The 23,061-nt window shown below is 40.6% G+C and overlaps 1 protein-coding gene across 2 annotated transcripts in view; it reads left to right on the forward strand.

Annotated features, from left to right (window-relative positions):
* Window positions 1-18,389: 18,389 nt before the first annotated feature.
* ITCH (itchy E3 ubiquitin protein ligase) overlaps window positions 18,390-23,061 on the forward strand; it is a 56,396-nt gene continuing 51,724 nt past the window's right edge. Inside the window, exon 1 of one of the 2 annotated variants that reach the window (XM_063145246.1) lies at window positions 18,390-18,468. The gene's annotated coding sequence lies outside the window, so the exon portion shown is untranslated. Of the gene's footprint in view, window positions 18,476-23,061 lie in introns of both variants that reach the window. The other variant, XM_063145253.1, reaches the window with a different exon arrangement.

Here is a 23,061-nt window from a genome sequence, read left to right on the forward strand (position 1 = left end):
CCAGTCCCATGCATTCCTAGTATTTTAATTTCCCCTAAGAAGTCACCCCCATTTTTTAAATAAGGACTAGTCCTCACTTAAGTGGAAAAACCGTTGTCTTAGCTGTACTGCTTCAGATGGTGAGGGAGAAGGGATCCCATGAAGCTTCCAATTCCGTCTGCATAAAAATAACACTCCATGGAGAAGGCTAAGTTACACAGAACCCTTCTCTTTGAAATATAGTTTTCTATATTCTCTCTCTCTCTCTCTCTCTATCTGTATATTATTATTATTATTATTATTATTATTATTATTATTATTATTATTATTATTATTATTATTATTATTGCATTTTTATAACGCACAACAGCCGAAGCTCCCTGGGCGGTTCACCCATAGATATATATGGGTGTGGGTGTATAGACACATGGAATCATTGGAGCCCCCCACCTGCAGTCTTGTTATACAACCCAGACACAGGTGAACCACTCAATGAGATTAAGGCTTTATGGAGCAGTCTTCTGTACTTTCAGAACTTTGGATGGGTATAGCTGGCCTCTCTTAAGGTATTTGCTGTCTGTTTACCCAACAGTTTGATGAATCTCTGAGGAAACCATTGCTAGTAATTTATTTTGAGTAGGTTGCCAAATTGCAACCTAGAGATCCTATCTGCCCCTTAGAGAGGATCATCAGATAGGGGTGGGGGCGAATCACATTTCCCTCCCATCGCTTTGCCCCCTGCTTCTGTCCCACAATAGGGATGAACAGCTTCCTCTTTCTTCACACGGGGAAGAAAGGGGAAGCAAGCAATGACTGTGTGGTCCATTCAGTGAGTCTTTTAATTGTGCTGCTTCTCCTGCACACTGTAGAAAATGGAGGCAAGTTTTGTTAAATCCAAAAAAATTGGATTTTCTGGGTCTTTTTTGTTTGTGATGGGAAAATGAGCAGAAGGAGCGGGAAACGCACAGACATTGTCATCCAAAGGACCCATGAATATCCATGAGTGGCGAGTAACGATCGTAATATAAAATGCTTTCAGTAAGGTACCACTGGTTCTCTTGCCTATTCTCCTACCTGCCTGAGTACTGATTGCAATGGGAAGGACTAGATGGGTGAAAAGGTCAGCACTTGTGCACACTCAGACTGCCTTTGAAAAATTTGGGAGGCAGGCAATATCTCCAGGGTGCAATCATGCCACTCTAACTCTACTCCATTTTCATATGATTTCTGCCTAATCAGTATTATATAGCTCATTTTGTGCGTGCTGTAGCAACATGTCCCTTCTGTGTTTTGGAAACACAATGTGGGCCATTTCAAAACAGTGTTGTATATGTATGTGCACACACACATGCATGTGCCCACTTGCAGCCTATGATGTTTAAACTGGGCAGTATTTCTCATATGTATGATCCTCCCTTCCATTCCCAACATTCTTTAACTCCCCTCCCAAAAGGTAATCATTGTGTGAGTTGGGGGAGTGTTACATTGCATACATGTATGACACATGCACCTACTATTCAATTTAATGTCTTTTCTACCAGCCAATTCACACATAATGTCCTAAGCACAGTGATAAGTGTGGGCTGCTGTGTATTTCTGCTCATAGACATCTCTATGTTTATCAGTGCATGAAAAATGAACCACTTTCAGGAAATGTAAGGGTAAAGAAAAAATTTGTAGGAAGACTTTATGCTTGATATTTTCTTTCCACTTAGGCCAGATTGCTCTGTGAGTGCCAAATTGTGACACAAAATGCATTTTTTTTTTATCAACCATGTGAGTTTTTTATTTAAAAAAAAAACAGGTGGGAAGAGCCCAATTTTCATCAGGACCACAGCATGCAGGGATGAAAGGTTTATCCCTTTCTTCCCGCACAGTGATTCTAATGAAAGTCCCTGCACCACCATCTGCTATTAGCCCCTAAGGGAAAGACACATTACTATTGGTGTTTGTTGGGGGCTGGGGTCAATTTTCATCAGGATCCTTATGGGGGAGGAAAAAAGTTAACCCTCCCTGCACACTGCTCTCCTGATGAAAATGAGGTTGGTGGGTGGGAGACACTGCTTGTTATTTTTTTAAAACCCTAACATGGCTTATAAAGACACATTTACCCTTGTCAAGTTATTCCTATAGATGTAATTCCCCAGCAGAGGGCAGATTTGGGCAGGATCTACACTACTGCTTTATAACAGTTTATAACAGTTCTGACAACTGTTCAGGCCCAGGACACATTATAAATACTGTTTTCAAATTGTTTCCAAAGTGTTATATCCTGCTTGGTGTAGATGGCCTTGGCCTTGGTTTATTGCTTAGCCTTGGTCTATTGTAATCCTGGAAAAGAAGAGCTGTCTCCCCACGGGATAACAGTATTTTGTCTTTTAATTGCTGGAGAAAAAGATGATACTATAGGATCTTATTTCCTTCCAATAATTAACCAAAAGACAGTTGCTATTACCAGAATGGTTTGGCTGTTAATCAAGTTTGCATTTTAAAACAAATTTCACTTTTGAAGTTGTGAAGATAAAATGGAGAGGAGGAGGGTTATGTAAGTCACCTTGGGTTCCTTGGAGGAGAAAAGGGTGAAAAATAATAACAAGAATAACTTGTGGACATGTGAGATCAGCAAACTGAGCAACCCTAGCATAAAACAGGAAAGTATTGCCAATCCAATCAGTCAGGAGTGTTACTTGGCAGCATCTTAACTCACACAAAGAAACACTTGTGACTTGGCTCAAATCCCTTAGAATCATTGAGACTATTTTATTTTGCCTTGTACACATCTCAGTCATTTTACATGACCCTTGTGAAAGATACCTGGAAGAAATGTAGTCATACTATTCCTCTGGAATAATCCATCTCACCGTTGCCCACTTTAATCAAGTAGCAAGTGCTTTTAAATCCAATCCTATTTCAAGCCACCTATAACTGTTGCAACAATGCAAGCTGTCACTTTTGCTACAACAGCTAATATATAATACTGTGCAAAACAGCTAGGGCTAAGCAGTCTGGGTCTTCAATTAATGCCTTAAAACTAAAAACCTTTGTTCTATCGTCAGGTTCCCATGGAACCAGGGGAATTGTCTGGCATAAGAGCTCATCCAGTGAGACTTATAGCCTGATCCTTTGCAGAGTTAGACATCCTTAGCTGCTATTGATTTTAATAGGTTTAGGCATGCCAATCTCTGCACAGTAAGAGGCTGCGAGGTGGTGGTGGTTGTTATCACCATCATCTTTATTTGTATCCTGCCTTTCGCTCCAAGGCAACTTTACAAAATTAAAACATATACAGTTAAAAGCTATAAATAGAAATATACAAAAGTTAAACATATAAATAAACAGGTTTCAATATCAAAACATTTTAAATATTTAAAATACAAGTCCCAGGCATAGATGGAAGTCCAGATTATTCACCAAAGGCCTGCTAGAATAAAAAAGTTTTTGCCTGCCTCCGAAAATACATCAAGGAGGGAGCCAGTCTAGCTTCCCTGGGAAGGGAGTTCTAGAGCACTGGAGCAGCCACTGAGAAGGCCCTCTCCTATGTTCCCACCAGGCGTACCTGTGATGGTGGTGGGACTGAGAGAAGGGCTTCCCCTGAAGATGCATAAGGGAGAATATGGGTTTTTCAGGTTGTAATAATATATCCATGTACTTAGCACAGGATTTCACCCTAAAGTACCCAAAGAGGGGGTTTCTTCAGGACTATAGTGCTGGAGAAAAGGATTAAATTCCTTCTCCATGTCTGCAGGGATTGTAAGTGTGTCAGGGAGATCAGCAATTATTATTATTATTATTATTATTATTATTATTATTATTATTATTATATTTATTTGTATCCCGCCTTTTGCCCAATGCTGGGCCTCAAGGCGGCCTTACAAAGTTTAAAACATACATTGGGGGGGGGGACACACATAAACGTTTAAAATACACAACAAAATTATAAGACATTAACATAGATGGAGGGCCAGATTATCCTCCAAAGGCCTGCTGGAACAAAAAAGTTTTAGCCTGCTTCCGAAACCCCATCAAGGAGGGAACCACCCTAGCTTCCCCGGGAAGAGAGTTCCAAAGCACTGGAGCAGCCACTGAGAAGGCCCTCTCCCAGGTTCCCACCAAGCGCGCCTGTGAAGATGGTGAGACTGAAAGAAGGGCTTCTCCAGAAGATCTCAAAGCACAGGCAGGCTCATAAGGGAGAATACGGTCTTTCAAATAACCTGGACCAGAGCCATATAGGGCTTTATAGGTCATAACCAGCACTTTGAATTGAGCCCGGAAACAGACTGGAAGCCAGTGGAGTTGTTTTAACAGGGGAGTTGTATGCTCCCTGTAACCAGCCCCAGTCAACAATCTGGCTGCAGCTCTTTGAACCAGCTGCAGTTTCCGAACACTCTTCAAAGACAGCCCCACACAGAGTGCGTTACAATAATCCAATTGGGAGGTAACTAAGGCATGTGTCACCGTGGCCAGGTCCGACATCGCTAGGAACGGGCACAGCTGGCGCACTAGCTTTAACTGTGCAAAAGCACTCCTGGCCACCGCCAAAACCTGGGCATCCAGGCTCAGGGCTGAATCCAGAAGTACACCCAAGCTGCGGACCTGTGTCTTCAGGGGGAGCATAACCCCATCCAACACAAGCTGAATCCCTATGGAAGTGCTTTCTACTTAGGCAAAACCACCGTTGGATATAACCTAAGCCTATACACACTTACTTGGAAGTAGGTCTCAATGAACTCAGTGAGGCTTACTTATGTAGATTTGTATAAGATTGCACTCTTAGAGAAGTGGTAATAAACGGCAAAACTTATGATTAAATATTTGAAAACTTTCAATACCTGGATGACAGAGACAACCTTTAGGAAATTATAGTGATTATTAAACACCAAGTTGTGAAAAGGGTGATTGTGGTAGTGGATTTCCTTTGTCTCTCGATGGGATTTCCTTTGTATCTAGAAGGTGCAACATTACGAAATTCACAACTCTCCTTGTTTTCAGTTAATATCCTCTATTTCATTATCTTGCACTAGATTGTGTTTTTGCTAGAATAATTATCGTATCAAGCTAAGAAGTATTTGTTGAAATGTCATTCAAGGTTAATTCTTATAACTGTGTATATAAATCCAATTGATGCAAAGGTACAATTTAATTAGGGATAGGTGTTGGTGTGTAATGTAGGTGCACTGTTTCTTTTGGCCTCTGGCAATTGGTAATACAGTCTATGCTTCTTTACCCAGAAGAAGGGTGCAGAAGAAGCTGCAGGTAGTGGACTCAAGCTGGAAGATGGTGACAGGATCAACACCCCAAGGGCCAAAGGCAAATGACACAATCAAAGACAGTCTGAGGGTCACTTTGTAAAGCATGGAAGGGAGTCTGTGGATACTCAATGGGACAAGCTACAGAGCCTAAGGAACTGCCCTGAATATAACAGCTTTATAAGGTCTGGTTTATTTCAATTGGCTTGTGGAGTCAGCTGACAGTCTTCAGGCTGCGTGATTAGTTGACAGACTTCATGTTCAAACTGCTGTCTAGGGGGAGCCCTTGATCCACAGAGCCTAATCTCTCTGGTCCACTAAGGGGCTTGAATTACCAAAAGCACTAGTAATGAAGGAGGTAATGCGCTAGCAATTGGCTGCTGGAAGTTCTGATTCAAGACCTTTAAAAAAACAAAAACATACAGATGGTAAGGCTTCTGGCAGTTGAAATGCAATACTCCTAATCCACACAGCCCTGTAATCTGAGAACCTTGCCCTCTGACAAATTGCAACAGTTGCATAAATGTGTGTGTGGGGTGTGGCTGCTAAGGAAAGGGCCTTTGCCGTGGTGGCACCCCAGTTCTGGAATGCTCTTCCCAGAGAGGCTAGCCCACATTGTGGTCTTTTTGGCACCAAGTAAAAAACTTTTTTTTATTATTTCCCCAGGCTTTTTAGCCCTTCAGTGTTAAAAATTATGCTAGTGCATTTTTAGATCTTTGAACTGCTGCTGGCTTTACCCTGATTTTTACTTTGGTTTTATTCTGTTTAAACTTAAGGTTTTTATATTTTATTATTATGTTATTGTCATTTATGGTTAGGGTGACCATATGAAAAGGAGGACAGGGCTCCTGTATCTTTAACAGTTGTATTGAAAAGGGAATTTCAGCAGATGTCATCTGTATATATGGGGAATCTGGTGAAATTTCCTCTTTGTCACAACAGTTAAAGCTGCAGGTGCCCTGCCCTCTTTTAAATCTGGTCACTCTAGTATAGCTCCTGCACCTTTAACTGTTATGATGAAGTGGGAATTTCACCAGGTTCTCCATATATACAAACGACACCTGCTGAAATTCCCTTTTCTATGCAACTGTTAAAGATTTTCATTTTATCTTGTACACCGCTCCAAAAATTTTCAATGGGGAGCGGTATATAAATATTCTAAATAAATAAAGATACAGGAGCCCTGTCCTCCTTTTCATATGGTCATCCTATTTATGGTTCTAAGTTTTGTTTTGTGAACCGCCCAGAGCGCCGTGGCTATTGGGCAGTATAGAAATATAACAAAAATAGAGAAGGCTAGGAAGAAATCCACTGTTGCTCCAATGGCCTGGTTCAGACAATACGCTAACCGTGCTGCTTAACCACAAAATGGTTAATAGAATGCATTCCGTTAACCATTTTGTGGTTAAGCAGCACAGTTTAGCGTGTTGTCTGAACCAAGCCAATGTGTTGTATATCCTTTCCAGACTTCTATGCTAAGGTTACCTTCACATTTTAGATGAAGTTTCTCCCAACCCCCAAATACTTTGCATATCTATTTCTGAAAGTTTATAATCAAACGTTATATTTTTTAAGTTCTTTTCCTATTCAAGAATACATCAACAAACTGTGTTGCCATAACCTAGGAAATGTAAACATCATAGCTGGCTAATAACACAATATAGAAGAACCTCAAATGCCAATAATACAGTTCACAACTATATTGTCATCATAGTAATAACAGGAATGACTCCATATGTACATAACAGAACTCAAGTCAAAATCTGTTTCAGCAATAACACATCCTACCTACAGCCCACACAGTGTGTCCTGCCATTCCTCACATGACTGGATAATACAGATTTTAGGCATTTCCCCGAGATGTTTTTTTAGCCATTTCTCTGTGTGTGTGTGTGTGTGTGTGTGTGTGTGTGTGTGTGCGCGCGCACGCAAATAATGCAAATGGGAAAAGAGAAGTGAGCGGGGAGACAGGTTTATTCTGTTTTGATTTTTATTTACATGTTTTGCCAAGCCATTCTTCATACTAAAAGTACAAGCAGGAAGAGGGAAGTAAGAAGAATGAATTAGCAAAGCATGTAAATAAGGAATCAAAATGGAATAAACTCCTCTCTCTGCTCACTATTCTTTTCATGCTTGCATTTTTCTTTACATAGACACACAAACTCACATAGACAGCTCTTACTTTTGAAGGATTTTACTCTTCTTTTGTTTTGTTTTTTGTTCAACTTTTTAATTTCTGAATTATAATTTAAAAAGACAAGGCACACTGGACCTGTGGGGCCTGAAATACGAAGCATTCATTATGTGTTGCAGAGATATATTATCCAAATAACGTCACAGTCCACTGGGTTTGATATTTGCAGGGTTGTGGTGAAATTATAAGTGTCCACCAGAGACACAAGTGATATTAGGCAATAGTCAACAGAGCAAGATGGATAAGATCACAAAAAAGGCAATCCATGGAGATCAGAGCAGCATTGCTGTCTGGAAGCAAAAAGGTTGACTCTGGATCTAGACTACTCCTTTAAAGCGCTTTATAACAGTTTTGACAACTGTATATAGAGTGTCCTGGGCCCCAACAGTTGTCAAAACTGTTATAAAGCGCTTTAAAGCAGTAGTGTAGATCCTGCCGGAATGAACTGCCATAGGCCTCATACTAGGACTAACTTAAAACGATAAAGGCAAATTTGCAAAACATTTGTCTTTCCTCAAAAAGTGCTGTTTAGTCTTCTCTTGTGGAGAATTTGACTCAAAAGCACAGGTGGCCATTTTGTTTATAGCATTTTTGGAAATAAAAATAGGCGACATTCCTCTTATTGCTTACTGCTGCCATGTGTTAGGGAACAACAGTTGAATAGGTGGGGTGAGAGAAATACACTTTTATGGAGTGAGCAGATTGTTCATCTTGCAGCTTGACATTATGCAGTGTCAAATACTCTCCCAAAGAATGAAGCAGACTTGTTACTCATCACATGTTGTTCAATGCAGCATTATGTTTTTTAAACCTGAAATATTGAGGGAAACTTGTTTTACTGGATCCTTTATGCCTCCAGCTGTTCTCACAGGTTTAAGGGGATTTCCCTGCCTTTGTGCCCCCCTCTCAATATTTAAGCATGATAAGAGAACATGTGATGTTCTGTGTTCTTTGAATACCCACACAGGAGGAACGTTAAGCATTTTTACCCAAGTTGAGGAGATAAAAGAACAAAGCAGACTCACTTCTTCACCCTGGCTTTTGCAAACCTAGTCGGAGATATTAGGTTCCATAAAGAAAGCTTTACTGTTTCATGTACTGATTATAGTTGCATAGGATTGATGCTGCTGCCATCCTTTACTCATTTACCCAAGAGTAAGCCCCACTGACTGCAATGGTATTTACTTCTGAGTTGACATATATTGGATTGTAGGGAATTGCAGTTTGTATTGCTGAAGGAAAGGCACTGGGTACATATTTAGAGTATACTCATTTTCTTGTAGCTGCAGTGCTAGGAGAGAGGGATGATTAATTACTTTCCCACCCATGGGAGGAATGGGGAGGATAATTTATTGGATTAAGCATGTTGATGGGGGATGGGTAACAACATTTATGTAAAATGCTATTATCCCTCCCCTACGGTCATTTCTAAAATCAAGCTTACCCCCCAAAAAACTGCCTGCATTTTTTTAAAAAAGTGGTGCAGCTCTGGATTGCAACCTAGGAGACCCTGAATATGCAAGTAAGCTACTTCTCACAACCATTTAAAATATCAGTTTGCACATTTTCAGTGAAACTGCAAATATTTTATAGATTTAAATTTATTCATTAAAATGTCCCTTTGCAGCAGTGTGCAATGAAGCATACACCCCTGTGTATGTGATTTATTAGAGTGGGGGAGCAGTTCAGCAACATGTCCAATGCTGTCTCTTTCCTATTCACATTAAAAAAAATGAATGTTTTGCTGATTGCCAAGACCTGTAAACCTGAATTTGGTTTACTCAGAAATAAATTTCAGTGAGTCCCAAGTATTTATTATTTATTTATTTATTGCGTTTCTGTACCGCGCAATAGCCAAAGCTCTCTGGGCAGTTCACAAAAGTAAATTTTCTTCAGCAGCCTAAACCACTCAACTTGCTCTTTTGCAGCCAAACACCCCCCCCTCTCCACTTTATCAGGCAAAAGCAGTTGCAGGTAGCACAGATCACACATTGTGTTGTGTAGCCTAGGCAACCAGACAAAGCTAGCTGCTGCTAGCTTTCACTTTGTGGTTTGTTGTGCTCTCAGGCACAATATTGTGCCAGTAGAAACGAAGCAGCCAGGAATACGCGAATAGAAAAAGGTTCGGCTGATTGGTGCTCCGAAACATTACTACTCATATTAATGGCCCAAATTAGGAGAATGTTTGGTAGAATCAGAGTTTCTAACCAGGCCTAGTTTACAGCCTCAAGCTGTGAGTAAATACTGTTGAATTGAAGGGCTTAGCAGAGGTTTTTGCCTTGAAGAATTTAAAGGACACACAGCAGTGTGGCCTAAATTCTGGAATCGCTTTCTCATACAACCATGGTCCATTGAAACATTGCCTGCCAAAGAGAAAGGCCAGACCACACTGAATAAAAGCCCTACTCCCAAGTAATGGGAGTATAAACATATTTGTATAAACATATACGTTCATTCTTCTAGAAGTATGGGTGATTAAACTAATTGTGCGAGACATGGATCAATATCTCCCACTATCCATCTGCGTGAGCATGTAGTGTTGCGCGCTTCCGAAAGGTTGGGAGAGAAGAACCTATTCATATTCTATCACTACTACCCCCGCTCTCAAATACGCATCCTCTCTCTTCCCTATAATTATGCCCAAGGGGAACTTATTCCTCTTAGTGCTCCTGAAGATTGCAAATGTCTGCTTCAGAATCTCAAGTGATTGCTGGGGTATCTCTTGCTTTTTGCATTTAGTACTTAGGTGTCAATGAAGAACAATAAACAGCACCAGACAGGAACAGGCTGAACAGAGGGCTAATTGTTTACGAGAATGGATGATGGGACATCACTGGTCTAAGACCACTATCTCCCAGATTGGGGAATGAGAGTGACTGGAAATTGACGGCACGATCTACAAATACATGTAAAACCAGAGGGACAAACGTTATCGGCTTGCCATAATTTGTGGTCTACACATTCCAGAGAACATACAGGATAGAAGAGGAGCTTTTCCTACGAAGAAACATAGACACACAAGCTTGTGCAGACCTCTATCTCCCTTTCTCCACCCCTGACTATGGGAAGGGGAAAGTGTTCTAAACATGGATCAAACTAGTCCCCGGCAAATGAATTTGTTGCAGCCTTTATATGAAAAGCATGCTTTCTATATGATGTCACTTCCCTTCTTAGAGACCTTGTTCAGCTTCCGGTTGTGCACCAGAGATCAGATCACTGTTGACATGCTTATAATTGCCAGATTGAGCTAATTACCTGCGTTTTTGATTCATCGTACTTATTCTTCAGGAAGTGATAATAGCCTCCATCCTGAATAGAAGACTTCTGTCTGAATTGTGTATCAAAGTCTATTATTTTTCTCTGTTGACTCATCTGATAGTGAGGAGTAGCCAAAGTGGAATTTAAAATATATTAATTAGCATCCATCCACCCACTCTTTTGGATGACAGCATATATATTCTCAGTGTCAGGAATGAGCCAAGCATGTTTGGGCTAAGAAAGAGAATGAAGGAACATAAGCAGCAGGTCTTATTGCAACCGCACACTCTTTTAATCATTAGTTATACAATATATTTTAATCTACAAAGTAATTTGTAGTCTTTACCCCATTTTCTCTGATAGTAACTTCAGGAGTTGGAACATTTTTTAAATGTAAAGCGGAAATTCCAAGAAATGGAATTGCCCAAGTCATCTGCATTGGTAGAGTGAAAATATTAAACAGAATCTCCTGGGTTCAATGCCAGTATTCTAGCCACTTGCTCAGATTTTAGGTTTCCAGTTCTTCAATAAATGCTTATGCTCTGTCTTGAAAGACAGAGAACTTGCTTTGCAAACTTAAAAATTAAGCAACTGATTGCATAAGGACACCTAACAATTTCAGGACAAGTGGAGGTGCAAGTACAGTCACAGCTATGGAGATTAAGGTGTAATTATGGTTTAGAATGTATGGAAGTATCACCCACTTCCATCCATTCACAACTGGTCAATAAACAGTGTTACAGTCTTCATGGCAATTGAGACAGCACTAGTCATAAGTAGCAATCCCACAGAAGTGCAACACTGAAAGTTTTTTTTATTACACCTCTGGTGCTTCATAATCAGAATTTTATGGGATGTCCAGATGTCATCGCCTTCCATTTGTAAACCATCTATAGGTACCCACAGCTTTTTCCATCTCACCTCAACTCTCCATCCTAAAAAAAAAAAAAGATAAGGAGACAAATGTGGAATAACGACTTTTGACTGGTAGTGCTAGAACAATTGTACCTTCATTTTATATTAAAATGTAAATTTTATATGAAAATAAAAGAAAAAAACAATGTTTGTGTATATGGAAAGTGCCTTTCCTACTCAGCTGTGTAACTACAACTAGCTCCCATGCACTTATTTATTTACAGTATTTATATACTACTCCATATCTAAAATAGATTCCGGGGTTGGAGCACCACTAAATCAGTGATACTTTAGTCCCATTAAAAACAATGGAACTTTAACTAGTCATCACTAACTTATCCCATTGATTTCAATGGGACTAAAGCAAAACTAACTTAGTCTGGATCAAACTCTTGGATTTTAGAGATAAAGGCCTAACTCCTGTTGGATGAAGCTTCATACCCCCAATTTGCATTTCAAACGAAAACTTAGGCTGCAGTCCTAAGCATATTGGCAGCCTGATCCTACATAAGCTATGGTGCATCTAACTCTGCATAAGATTGGGCTGTTTCTTGGAAGTAAGTAAACATCTGAGCAAACATGGTTAGCATTCATATGGACTTGAAAACTAAAATTGATTAGATTATCATGCTTAAACCATCTTGTTGTTTTTGAAGGTGTTGCTGGAAAAGCTAGTCGGGAGGGGGAGACACAGGAATGCCACAGCAAAAAAACAAAAATAAAACCAGCTGTGTAAATTTTTTACATTTATACATAGACACGAAGGAAAAATCCAGAGCCTGCTCCTACATATTTTTGTGAACCACCCAGAGAGCTTTGACTATTGGGTGGTATAGAAATGTATCAAATAAATATAATATGCTTGCATGAATCTTACGTAGGGTACAATCTTACTTGGGATGCATGTTTAAATGCCCTATAGCTCGCAGCTTGGCTTTTTTCTGGCTAAACATGCATAAGATTGCACCCTAAACTAGTCAAATCTACAGTGCCTTGCATAAGTATTTACCTGCCTTTGACTTATCCACATTTGGGGCTCATCTACACCAAGCATTCCACTATGAAAGCAGTATATAAAAGGCAGGAGCCATACTACTGCTTTACAGCGTGTTGAAGTGCACAGACCACTACTGGGGCCCTTTGACACATACCATATACCGCTTTCATACCGCTATATCCTGCTTGGTGTGGCTCCTGCCTTTTATATACTGCTTTCATAGTGGAATATCCGGCTTGGTGTAGTTTTACCCTACCCTGTGCCTGCTTACCCTACCCTGTACCTGTTTGCATTCTCTTCCCCTCCTTATTGTTTTACTATGATTTTATTAGATTGTAAGCCTATGCGGCAGGGTCTTGCTATTTACTGCTTTACTCTGTACAGCACCATGTACACTGATGGTGCTATATAAATAAATAAATAAATAATAATAATAATAATAATAATAATAATAAGATGAGGCCTTGGTTGTGTTGCAACCTAGAATTAAAATTGAGTTAATTAGGATTTCTTCTCACTGATTTATACAAAGTAATCCATAATGTCAAAGTGGGGAAATAATCTATATGTTTTACAAAATGATTTACAAATACAAAACTCATCCCCTGTGTTGTGACACCACTAAATAAGCTCTGATGCAACCAACTGCCTTCAAAAGTCACATAATTAGTTGAATAGAGTCCACCTGTGTGTGCAATTCAGGTGTCACATGATCTCAGATAAAATATACCTGTTTCTAGAAGGCCCCAGAATATTTTGGAGAACATATCTAAATAAACAGCATCACGAAGAGCAAAGAACTATCAAAACAAGTCCAGGATGAAGTTCTGGAGAAGCACCAATCACGTTTGGGTTATATAAAAAAATAGCTCAAACTTTGAACATCCCCTGGACACTGTTAAATCCATTATTACCACATGGAAAGCATATGGCACAACAGTGACTCTGTCTAGAGAAGGCAATCCACGAAAACTCAGTGACCGAGTAAGGAGGGCATTAGTGAGAAGTAACCAAGAGGACAATGGTGACTCTGAAGGAGCTGGAGAGATCCTTCATGGGACAACTATCACCAGATGCTTCACAAAACTGGGCTTTATGGAAGAGGAGAGAGGAGAAAGCCATTTCTGGGGGTGGGGACCCATATCAAATCCCATTTGGATTTTGCCAAAAGGCATGTGGGGGACACAGCAAAAATGTGGGGAAAGGTTCTCTAGTCTGATGAGGCTAAAATTGAACTATGTGCGGCACAAAGCCAACAGTGCTCATCACCCTGAGAACACCATGCCCACGTTGAAGCATGGTAGTGGCAGCATCATGTTGTGGGGATGCTTTTCATTAGCAGGGACTGGGAAACTGGTCAGGATTCAGGACAAGATGGATGGAGCCAAATACAGGGTGATTCTAGAGGAAAACCTGTTTCAGTCTTCAAGGAACCTGGGACTGTGGCGGAAGTTCACCATCCAGCAGGACAATGACCCTAAACACACAGCCAAAGTTACACTGGAGTGGTTTAGAAACAAGAGCCTGAATGTCTTAGAATGGCCCAGTCAAATCTCAAACCTCAATCCAATTTTGAGAATCTGTGGCCATAGCTAGACCTAAGGTTTATCCCTGGATCGTCCAGGAGTCAAACCTGTTCACCTAGGTGACACACAGGGGATCAACTGCTCAGTAAGGGGCGAACCCTGGATGATCCCAGGATAAACCTTAGGTCTAGCTGTGGCAAGACTTTAAATTGCTGATCACCAGCGGTCCCCATCCAACCTGTTAAGTATGTTGTGTAAATCACATGGTAATCATGCCAGTTAACTCCATTTTAATTCCAGTTGCAAGACAACAAAATGTGGACAAGTCAAAGGAGGGTGAATACTTATACAAGGCACTATACTACTTGCAAAAAAATGGAAGAACAGCAGCTGCTGGACCTGATTGCTGCTTTGCAGTGTGGTATTTGTTAGCACTGGTGCCATTCATCAAGGCTTTCAGAATTGTTTTTCTGGCCTTCTTACATCATTGCCTCTAAAGGTGGGGACTTCCTGGAAAGTAATGTTATCTTGAGAGTCCAAACTTTATTGGGCATGATTATACAAGCCACTCCCCATTATGATTTTTTTTTCATTTAACTCAGTCGGTGTTTTTTCTTCTTGTACAGTTATCTTATGCCAGGGTGGAAACCTTCCTTCTGCCCAGAGTCACATTCCCTCTTTGGTAATATGTCAGGAGCCAGATGTCAGCAGGGAGTGAAGCCGAACCAGCAGTGAACAGAGTCAGAATCGAAAGTGGATGGCTCATCCCTTTTCTCTCTCCCCCTCTTTCTTCTCACACAGCAGTCTGCCAGGGAAAGCAGATGCTTCACTCTTGCCTGAAGTCTGAACTAAGGGCATGCAGAAACATTTAAAATTAGGATGAGAGCTGCATGGCTTTAGGGTCAGAAGTTGCCCACCCCTGTCTTATATATTGCATTACAACCATAGTTCCCCTTCTTCTTGTTCTTTATGCAAGTGTAATTTTAAAGCTTAAGCAAACAGCATATTTTCCTGTCTCAGTCTTGTCCTGTAAAGTATCCATTCCAATATACAAGGACAACATGGTCCTGCTCTCATCCTTGCAAATTAAAATGGAATGCCTATTGAAAAACAAATGGGGCAATTTGTTAGAACATCTTTGATGTACATTGTATCCAAAGCTGGAGTTAGTTATGTTTGGATGTTTTATGCTCACAGACACAGTAGTTGTATTTGGCTAAAATCATCACAGGCACAAATGATTACTGAAAGGACAAGTAACTTAGCAAATGAGGAATTGTAAATGAGTAAAAACAGCCACTTTTTAAAAAGAAATCATCAATACTAAATTTCTCTTTTAAAAAAGTTTCAATTAAATCTAATCAAACATGCTAATCCTAAGGTCTCATAACAATGAAGTAATGCTTCTGCCATACTATATATATACTGACCTACCCACCAAACTGAGTGTTCATTTCAGTTCTTCCTCTCATAAAAATGGCTCTGTCATGCCAAACTACTAGCTTTTGCTTTTTGAAACTTCTGCTGCTTAGTGTGCAAGAGGTCCCAGGTTCAATTCCCTGCATCTCCAAGTAGGGCTAAAAAAGAATCCTGCCTAAAACCATGGAGATCTCCTGTCACTGAGTGTTGACAGTGCTGGGCTATATGGACCAGAGGTCTGACTCACTGAAGGTGCCTTATATCGAGTCAGACCATTGGTCCATCTAGCCCAGTACTATCAATGCCTACAGATTACACTTGCATTTCTCTATATGACAAAGGTTTAGAGAAACACTTATGGCTTTGTTTATGAATGCATTCAGAAATAAGGGGGAATGTCTTTTCTATATGGTTTTCTATTGCTATGTATTGATTAGGCTCCCAAATTTAGCAAATAGTAGAAAGATCTGTAGGTACCAGCGTCAACTTTCATCTACTGAAGCTGGAATTTTTCAGAGCCATCGGGTGTTTTTTTCTCATGAGAGAAGAAATGTCTCAAAGTTATGAAATCAGATTTAAAGACACATAATATACTTAATTCAGCACTTATAGCAAACCTATCATTCTCACTGCTCTTAAACCATGTAAAGAGGGCTTTTCAATTAGGAGCTTTCCATAAGCATATGCTGTCACTGGAGAGCCAATGTGGTGTAGTGGCTAAGGTGTTGAACTGGGAGTCGGGAGATCCAGGTTCTAGTGCCTACTCGGCCATGGAAACCCACTGGGTGAATTTGGGCCAGTCACATATTCTCAGCCCAACCTACCTCACAGGGTTGTTGTGAGGATAACATGGAGAGGAGGATTATGTACGCTGCCTTGGGTTCCTTGGAGGAAAAAAGGCAGGATATAAATGTAATAAATAATAATAAATACCAGCAGCAGATCTCCAGGGTTTCAGGGAGGAGTTTTTGCAGCTTGCTGGGATTGAACCTGGGTCCTTCTGCATGTGTTCTACTCAGTGAGGTACAGTCCCTCTCGACTCAGCATTAAGGCAACTTCTTATATTTTTCTGACTAAAGTAACAATTGCAAAGACAGAGGCTGGATAGGATTATTGTTGTTCTATGCTTATGTGAAGGTGGGCCAAGCAAGGCAGAGGTCTTTGTTAGGATAGAAACACAATGTAGGAAAGGATGATTCGAGGAAAAATGTAAAGGAACAGCAAAGTGAATTGGAAAGCATTTTGAAAGTTCAAGACAAGTGCACAATGTTGATCAGATCACCCCTATTCACAAAGAATCAGAGTTGGGCGGGATCTTAGAGATCATCTAGTCTAACTCGCTGCTCAATGCAGCTCTACAATACAGAATTGCAGCTACGTCAAAACTAAAAGGTTTTACACTTAAAGGTGGCCTTTTTGTTTGGTGTTTTGTTAAACAGCTACAGTATCTCTGACAGAAAACAGTCCAGCCTCCGCTTAAATACCTGAGAGAGCGCCTTCTCTCTTACCAACTTGCCTGGTCACTGAAATTGTCAGAAGGCATGCTCTTGGTGGTTCCGTATGGACCTCTGGCCCAATTGGAGTCCACCAGGAGAAGAGCCTTCAGCATGGTGGCTCCTTTTCTGTGGAACTCCCTGCCCTGGCAGTCAGACAGGCGTCAATGCTGTTGTTTCTGGCGACTACTGAAAAGTCTTATTCCATGAAGCATTCCTTGACTGACAACCAATGCTTTAATGGGAATTCTGATTTTTTTTAGTATGTTTTATTTTTGTATCTTTTACTGTTTTAATTCTTATGTTCACCACTCCAGAATCTGTTTTGGATATGAAGCGGCATACAAATGGTGTAAATAAATAAAATAAACCCACTTCCTCCTTTCTTCACAGATAGCTTTGCCTAATATTGAACTAAAATCTGCTTCCCTGGAACTTCCAACCATTGCTAAATTTTCTGCATATCAGTCTTTCAGATATTTAAAGACTACTATCTATCACCCTGGTTACCACTCAAATGGCTTAGTGCGAAAAGATTTACCTTTCCAGAAGCCATGCTTCTGTTTTCACTAAGATGCATTCCTCTGTGTTTGACAGTTTTATCTCCCCACCCCATTCCTTTTGTTGATGTTGTAAACAATTAAGAAGTCAGCTCATCAACTGAGAAGGCTCTATATCTACTTCTAATGTTTAGAGCGCAATCCTATGAACGTTTACAGAGGAAAAAGTCCTACAGCTCCCAAAATGCCCCAGCCAGCCAAAGCACTGTGTTCACTTTTCATGGTCCAGCGATCTCGGACTGGACTGGACTGGTCCAGCAAGCTACTTCTCATGATTTCATCAACAAGCAGAGGTAAGGACTCGAAATAGCTTCACCTACCGAATGTCTGCCTGTCATGTAGCTATTAAACATCTACCAGGAAAACAGACAATGGCAGTAACCAAATCTTCCAAACCATGCAAAATGAGTAATATGCTCCTGTCCGCAATAGTAGCATTTCCCCCTTAGTAGGAACTAGACATTAGGTAAAACCATTTGCAGAACTGAGTTGAGTCCCAGAAGCGGCGCGTGAGAGTTAGGGAAAAGCCATATATGCCCTTGATCGCAGAACAGACGCAAATGCGAGCACCTCTCCCGCTTCACAAGATAACGTGACACCCACCGAGAGACTCGCGGATGGGAGGGAATAGACTGGACCCCACTCCTTCCGACACAGCGCGCGCGCTCTCTTCAAAGCCAATCAAAGCGCGCCGAAACTCTCTAGCGGCATGCTGGGAACTGTAGTCCCACCCGCCCTCTCCGCCTACGTACGCCTTTTTCCTCCCCCTTCGCTTTTGTTCTGCGCAAGCGTTCTTTGTACCCGACTTTGGAGAGTCGCTGCCTTGGGTTGGACTTGGACTGGCTGCCATTTTAGGCGAGGAGTCGTCGCATTTCTAGCTGGTAAGAAGTACGTTGCGCTGCCTTGGGCGGTATAGTGAAGCGCTGGGGAATGGCTGGTCTTTTCGGGCTTTTCTGAGAGGTTTCCTTTGACTGTGCCGGAGGAAGATTGGGGTAGTCTGAGGTAGGCCTGGCTGTGAGGGGGCGGCTGGAGAGGAGGGGAAGGATTGCAGCAGGTGTAATCCCAGTGAGGGGAGGGTGGGATGTGATGGAGAGGGGTCCCTTCTGCCTTCTTCAATTGGGAAGGGTCCCCCTTCCTACGCTGTGTCCTCGAGAAGCCTTGTGTGAACCACTGTTGGTCCCCGTCTTGCCTGTGGACTGTTGGACTTCTATCTATACTCAAACTGAGGGCTGTGGATGGTTGTGGGGAACCCTAACGTCTCTCGATCCTCTCCTCTTTCTCCCCCACGCCCTGGTATTGGTAGGTTCTTTCTTTTTTCAGCGTCCGACTTGTTAGTGTTGTCCAAAGAAAGATATACTCAAGATTGATGTGGATGAATTTACTCCTTGGCACTCTTTCAAGGTGCTGGTATATCCACAATCTCTAGGAGAAAAAAAAAGGGAGGGTAGATTTTACAATCTGTGTTAGTAGTTCTGAGAACAGAACTAGGTGGAAAGGTGATGGTCATTTGACGTGGAGCCCAAAGAGTGCCATTTTTAGGTACCCTATCCCAGCCTCTTGAACTCACTTAGATAACATTGCAAGTAAGTCGGTGAGTATCCGTCACTGTTCTCTGCTCCTCTTGACCCTGTAACCTCTTCAAGATTTATTAGCATCTAGCTGAATATCCTCCCTGTTCTTATTCTCTTCGACTTGTGTGTTTTGTATGTCTCTTGTCATCTGGTGATCATATCAAAGTAGCACCAACTATTACTGGGCATTCATTCCCCACCCACCCCACACTGCTGCCTTTTCGAAAGGAGCCATTTGTTAAGTTACTGGGTTTAGCTGTGGAGCTCTGCATTTTTAAAGATGCAGTGGTGCCATGTCCAGTTACGACTTCCTTGGCACATGGCCCAGTGTATTTACGAACAATCCCTGTTGATACTTTTACAGTGTTTACCATGCAAGTATAGCTGCAGGCTGCAAAGGTTTACAGTCACCTTTCACCTCACAGGCTTATTATGAGATGAAAATATTAGCATGAATTCATGAAATATTAGTGGGAGATAAACATAATAAAATTTGATATATAATTGATACTGAAGTCATTATTTTAAAGTTAAGGCTTCTTTGCAGCAGTTGTGTTGTCAGGTTATTGGGGTGGCTTTTTTGTTCCAGCTGGAAAGGTGGATTTAAAAATAAATAAATTAGGTACAGTCTGTGTAGGCCAAAACACTGGACTGCATGCTCCTCATCTTATGTGATTTAGAAGAGTGGGGTGGGGTTAAGTGTTTTATAAATGACTTTAAATGAGTTTAAATGTTAATGGATGAGATTTTAAAGCTTTATACAAATAGCAGTAATAATCTCATTGGAGAGAACTAGCTCTGTTTGGGCGAAGAGATCTTTGGATACGTATGAGTACTGTGTATTATGTACTATAGTACTATGAGAAAGAACTGGAGGGTGGAAAGTATTATACTTACTAAAGTGTTGCCCCCACTGATTCCAGTATTTCATGCAACTGTGCTGAGGTTTGCAGCGAGATTCTGCAACGTTAGTATGTCTCTTGAAATCAGTTGACTTAGGCTCTCCTCCTTCTGCAAATAGGAGCTGTGAGGTTGCAGTCCTGTGCACATTTACTTGGGAGTCAGTCATATTGAACACACAGGATTCAAACTCCAAATAAATGTGCATAGGAATATGGTGATGGAAATATTATTGTGGAATCTGTTCTGTTTCTTCTTTTTTTATCATTTGTCACTACTCAATTTGGTTGAAGGGATTTCCCACCAAGTCCCCTCTGAGTTCAGCATGACTCATTTTCTATTTAGTATGCTTTTAGTTGGAGCCTTACAGTGCTTTCCTGGGCAGGTATACTTGAAAGTAAGTTCCATTGACTTCAATGGAATTTACTTCTCAGTAAGTCTGTGTAGGATTGTAATTTTGACCTCATAAGACCAAGAAAGATCTAAAATTGTAACAGTGTGATAACTCAATGATGACTTGTGACAGTTGGATATTTTCCTTCATAAATGTTTTGAGGATCATTTTCTGTGTGTGCTAATTAATGCTTCCTCAAAGCAGGACTGTAAAGGAGTGGAATGACATTTTAAGTCTTTTTATTTTTATTTATTTATTTATTACATTTATATCCCACCTTTTTTCCTCCAAGAAACCCAAGGCGGCGTACATAATTCTCCTCCTCTCCATGTTATCCTCACAACAACCCTGTGAGGTAGGGTTGACATACAATTTTTTTGATGTACAAATTTCTGTTCTCTGAACTTCATAGACTAAAATTGAAACTGAAATGTTCAAATAGTAGGAAAAGCTGTCGGAGTTACTAGAAGTAAGTTCTGTTATGTTTTGTAGCACAATCTTTTAGGAGAAAATAACTTCCTAATTTGTTTTGACTAATAGTAATGAAAATTGTATTCCAAAGTGATTTTAGCATTTTATTGTTGGAAAATATGAAAAAGCTGGAGATGATACAGTGGGGAAAGACTGGCAGGGCAATCCTACCAGTGGGTGGAAGATCCAAAGGCGAAGGAATTGGCTTATCCAAAATCCTGCTGGGTTCACAGAGGTAAGGTGGAAGGGAGGAGCAGCATTTTACTTTTCCCTGCCCTTTTTAAATTTACTTTTACAATTGCAATAGAAGGGAAATTATATACACCAGCTCCAAGGCTGGCATGCCTTTCCCCCAATTCTGGAGTTGTTTTGAAGGAAGATTTCAAATCCTGCAGATCCAACTCTTCCGCCAAACCTCGCTGATATGATATGCCCATGAAAACCCTCTTTTTGCTTCTTCCAAAGCTCTGACATTGAAGAGCCAAAGGCTGTGGAAATTTCTATGACAGCTGGGGGAGATTTTGAGGTTGGATCTCCCCTCCAAAATCCGAAACACCCTATGGCCCCTGAGGTGCTCTCCCAGGAACCATAGGATTGCAACCAAAAGATATTTGGCAGATATTTTTGAGCTCTGTGCTGCTTACTGAATTGTTTAATTTCAAGTTGTATTTATTATTTTGTTCTGTTTGATTTTGTTGTTTTCAGCAGGAAGATGATTCCAGTAAAGATGATAATTAAAGTATTATAGATTAATTTCTTAAGCAACAAAAAGCCTTGATTTTTGCTGCTTGTTTCTTAGGTATATAAATATTTTTCAAGATGAACCATTTCTATAGAGATTTTTCAAGATACTTGCATTATGATTTATGTGATATATAAAATTATCTAAGAGCACTATCGTATGCATGTTTAGATAGGAAAAAGTCCTATAATTCCCAGCATTCCCCAGCCATAAGCAAGTTAAGAAAAACAAATATTCATAAGTCAGCTAAGAAAAAAATCTTCAATACTAAAAAGAAGCCAAATGTACCATTGGTGTTGGCAGTCTGTAGTAGCTGTAAAATTTGCCTCTCTAATTCTGTTCTGTCCATGTTCTGGGGCAGTTGAGTGAGGTTTTAAAAATTGCATTTAGGATCCCTATTGTTTAATGGAACCATTTTAATCTCTGAAATAAGCACAAATCACATTGTTTTCTCAAAGCTTAAAAAAATTGAAGACATGTCAGTGATAGGCCATATGCTTGGTATAATTCTCTGACTGGAATAACTCCAGCATCTGAACCCTTTCTGTAAGAAAAGTTCTGCAATGCTAAGGTCCATTGCTCTCGTGGTCAATAGCTTTTGATAGACTTAGGGTGCAATCCTATGCATGTTTGGACAGATAAACATCCTACAACTCCCAGTACTCAATACTGGGAGTTGTAGGACATTTTTCTATCTGATGCATAGGATTATACCCTTAGCTTATGAATTTGTCTACTCTACTTTTAAAACCTTTGAAGTTGGTAACCAGCATTTCAACTTCTGGCTGTAAATTCTTCTGTAACTTCATTCTAGGTTTCATGAAGTACTTGACTGAGTTCAGACATCGCAATAACCACCGGTGGTTTAAATAGTCAGTGGTTGGTTATTTAACCCACCATGAGTTATCATGTGTGGAGGCAGTTTTTTAACCAATGGCTGGTTATTTGGCCAAAATAACCAATGCAAATAACCAATGCTGTGCAGTGTTGGCTATTTGAACCACTGCTGGTTATCGTGTTGTGTGGAGGGTGCTGTTGATTATTTCGTCACTCACCATTGGTTATTTCATCAGCCACAAAGTCACAAGGCAAGAATGGTCAAAGCAGTCGCTGCCGCACTAGTCCAGCTGGCAGGATAGATTTTTGACAGCAGTGGCTGATGGGATAATAGCAGGAGGGCTGAGAACAGGGTGGGAGATGTGTCAGTCAACTCAGCGCGGACAACGCTGATCCTAATCCACACCACGGATGATGATTATCATGTTGTTTGAGAAGTACCCCCTAGATAAACAAATGTTGAGTTGTTTATTACCCCACCATTGGCTATCATGTTGTCTGAATGCAGCCAGTATTTTGGCAAACCTGAGACTGCTATAAATTAGTATGGCAACAAGGC

Source organism: Elgaria multicarinata, chromosome 1 (genome assembly GCF_023053635.1).
Source record: "Elgaria multicarinata webbii isolate HBS135686 ecotype San Diego chromosome 1, rElgMul1.1.pri, whole genome shotgun sequence".
In the NCBI taxonomy this organism is placed as follows: Eukaryota; Metazoa; Chordata; class Lepidosauria; order Squamata; family Anguidae; genus Elgaria; species Elgaria multicarinata.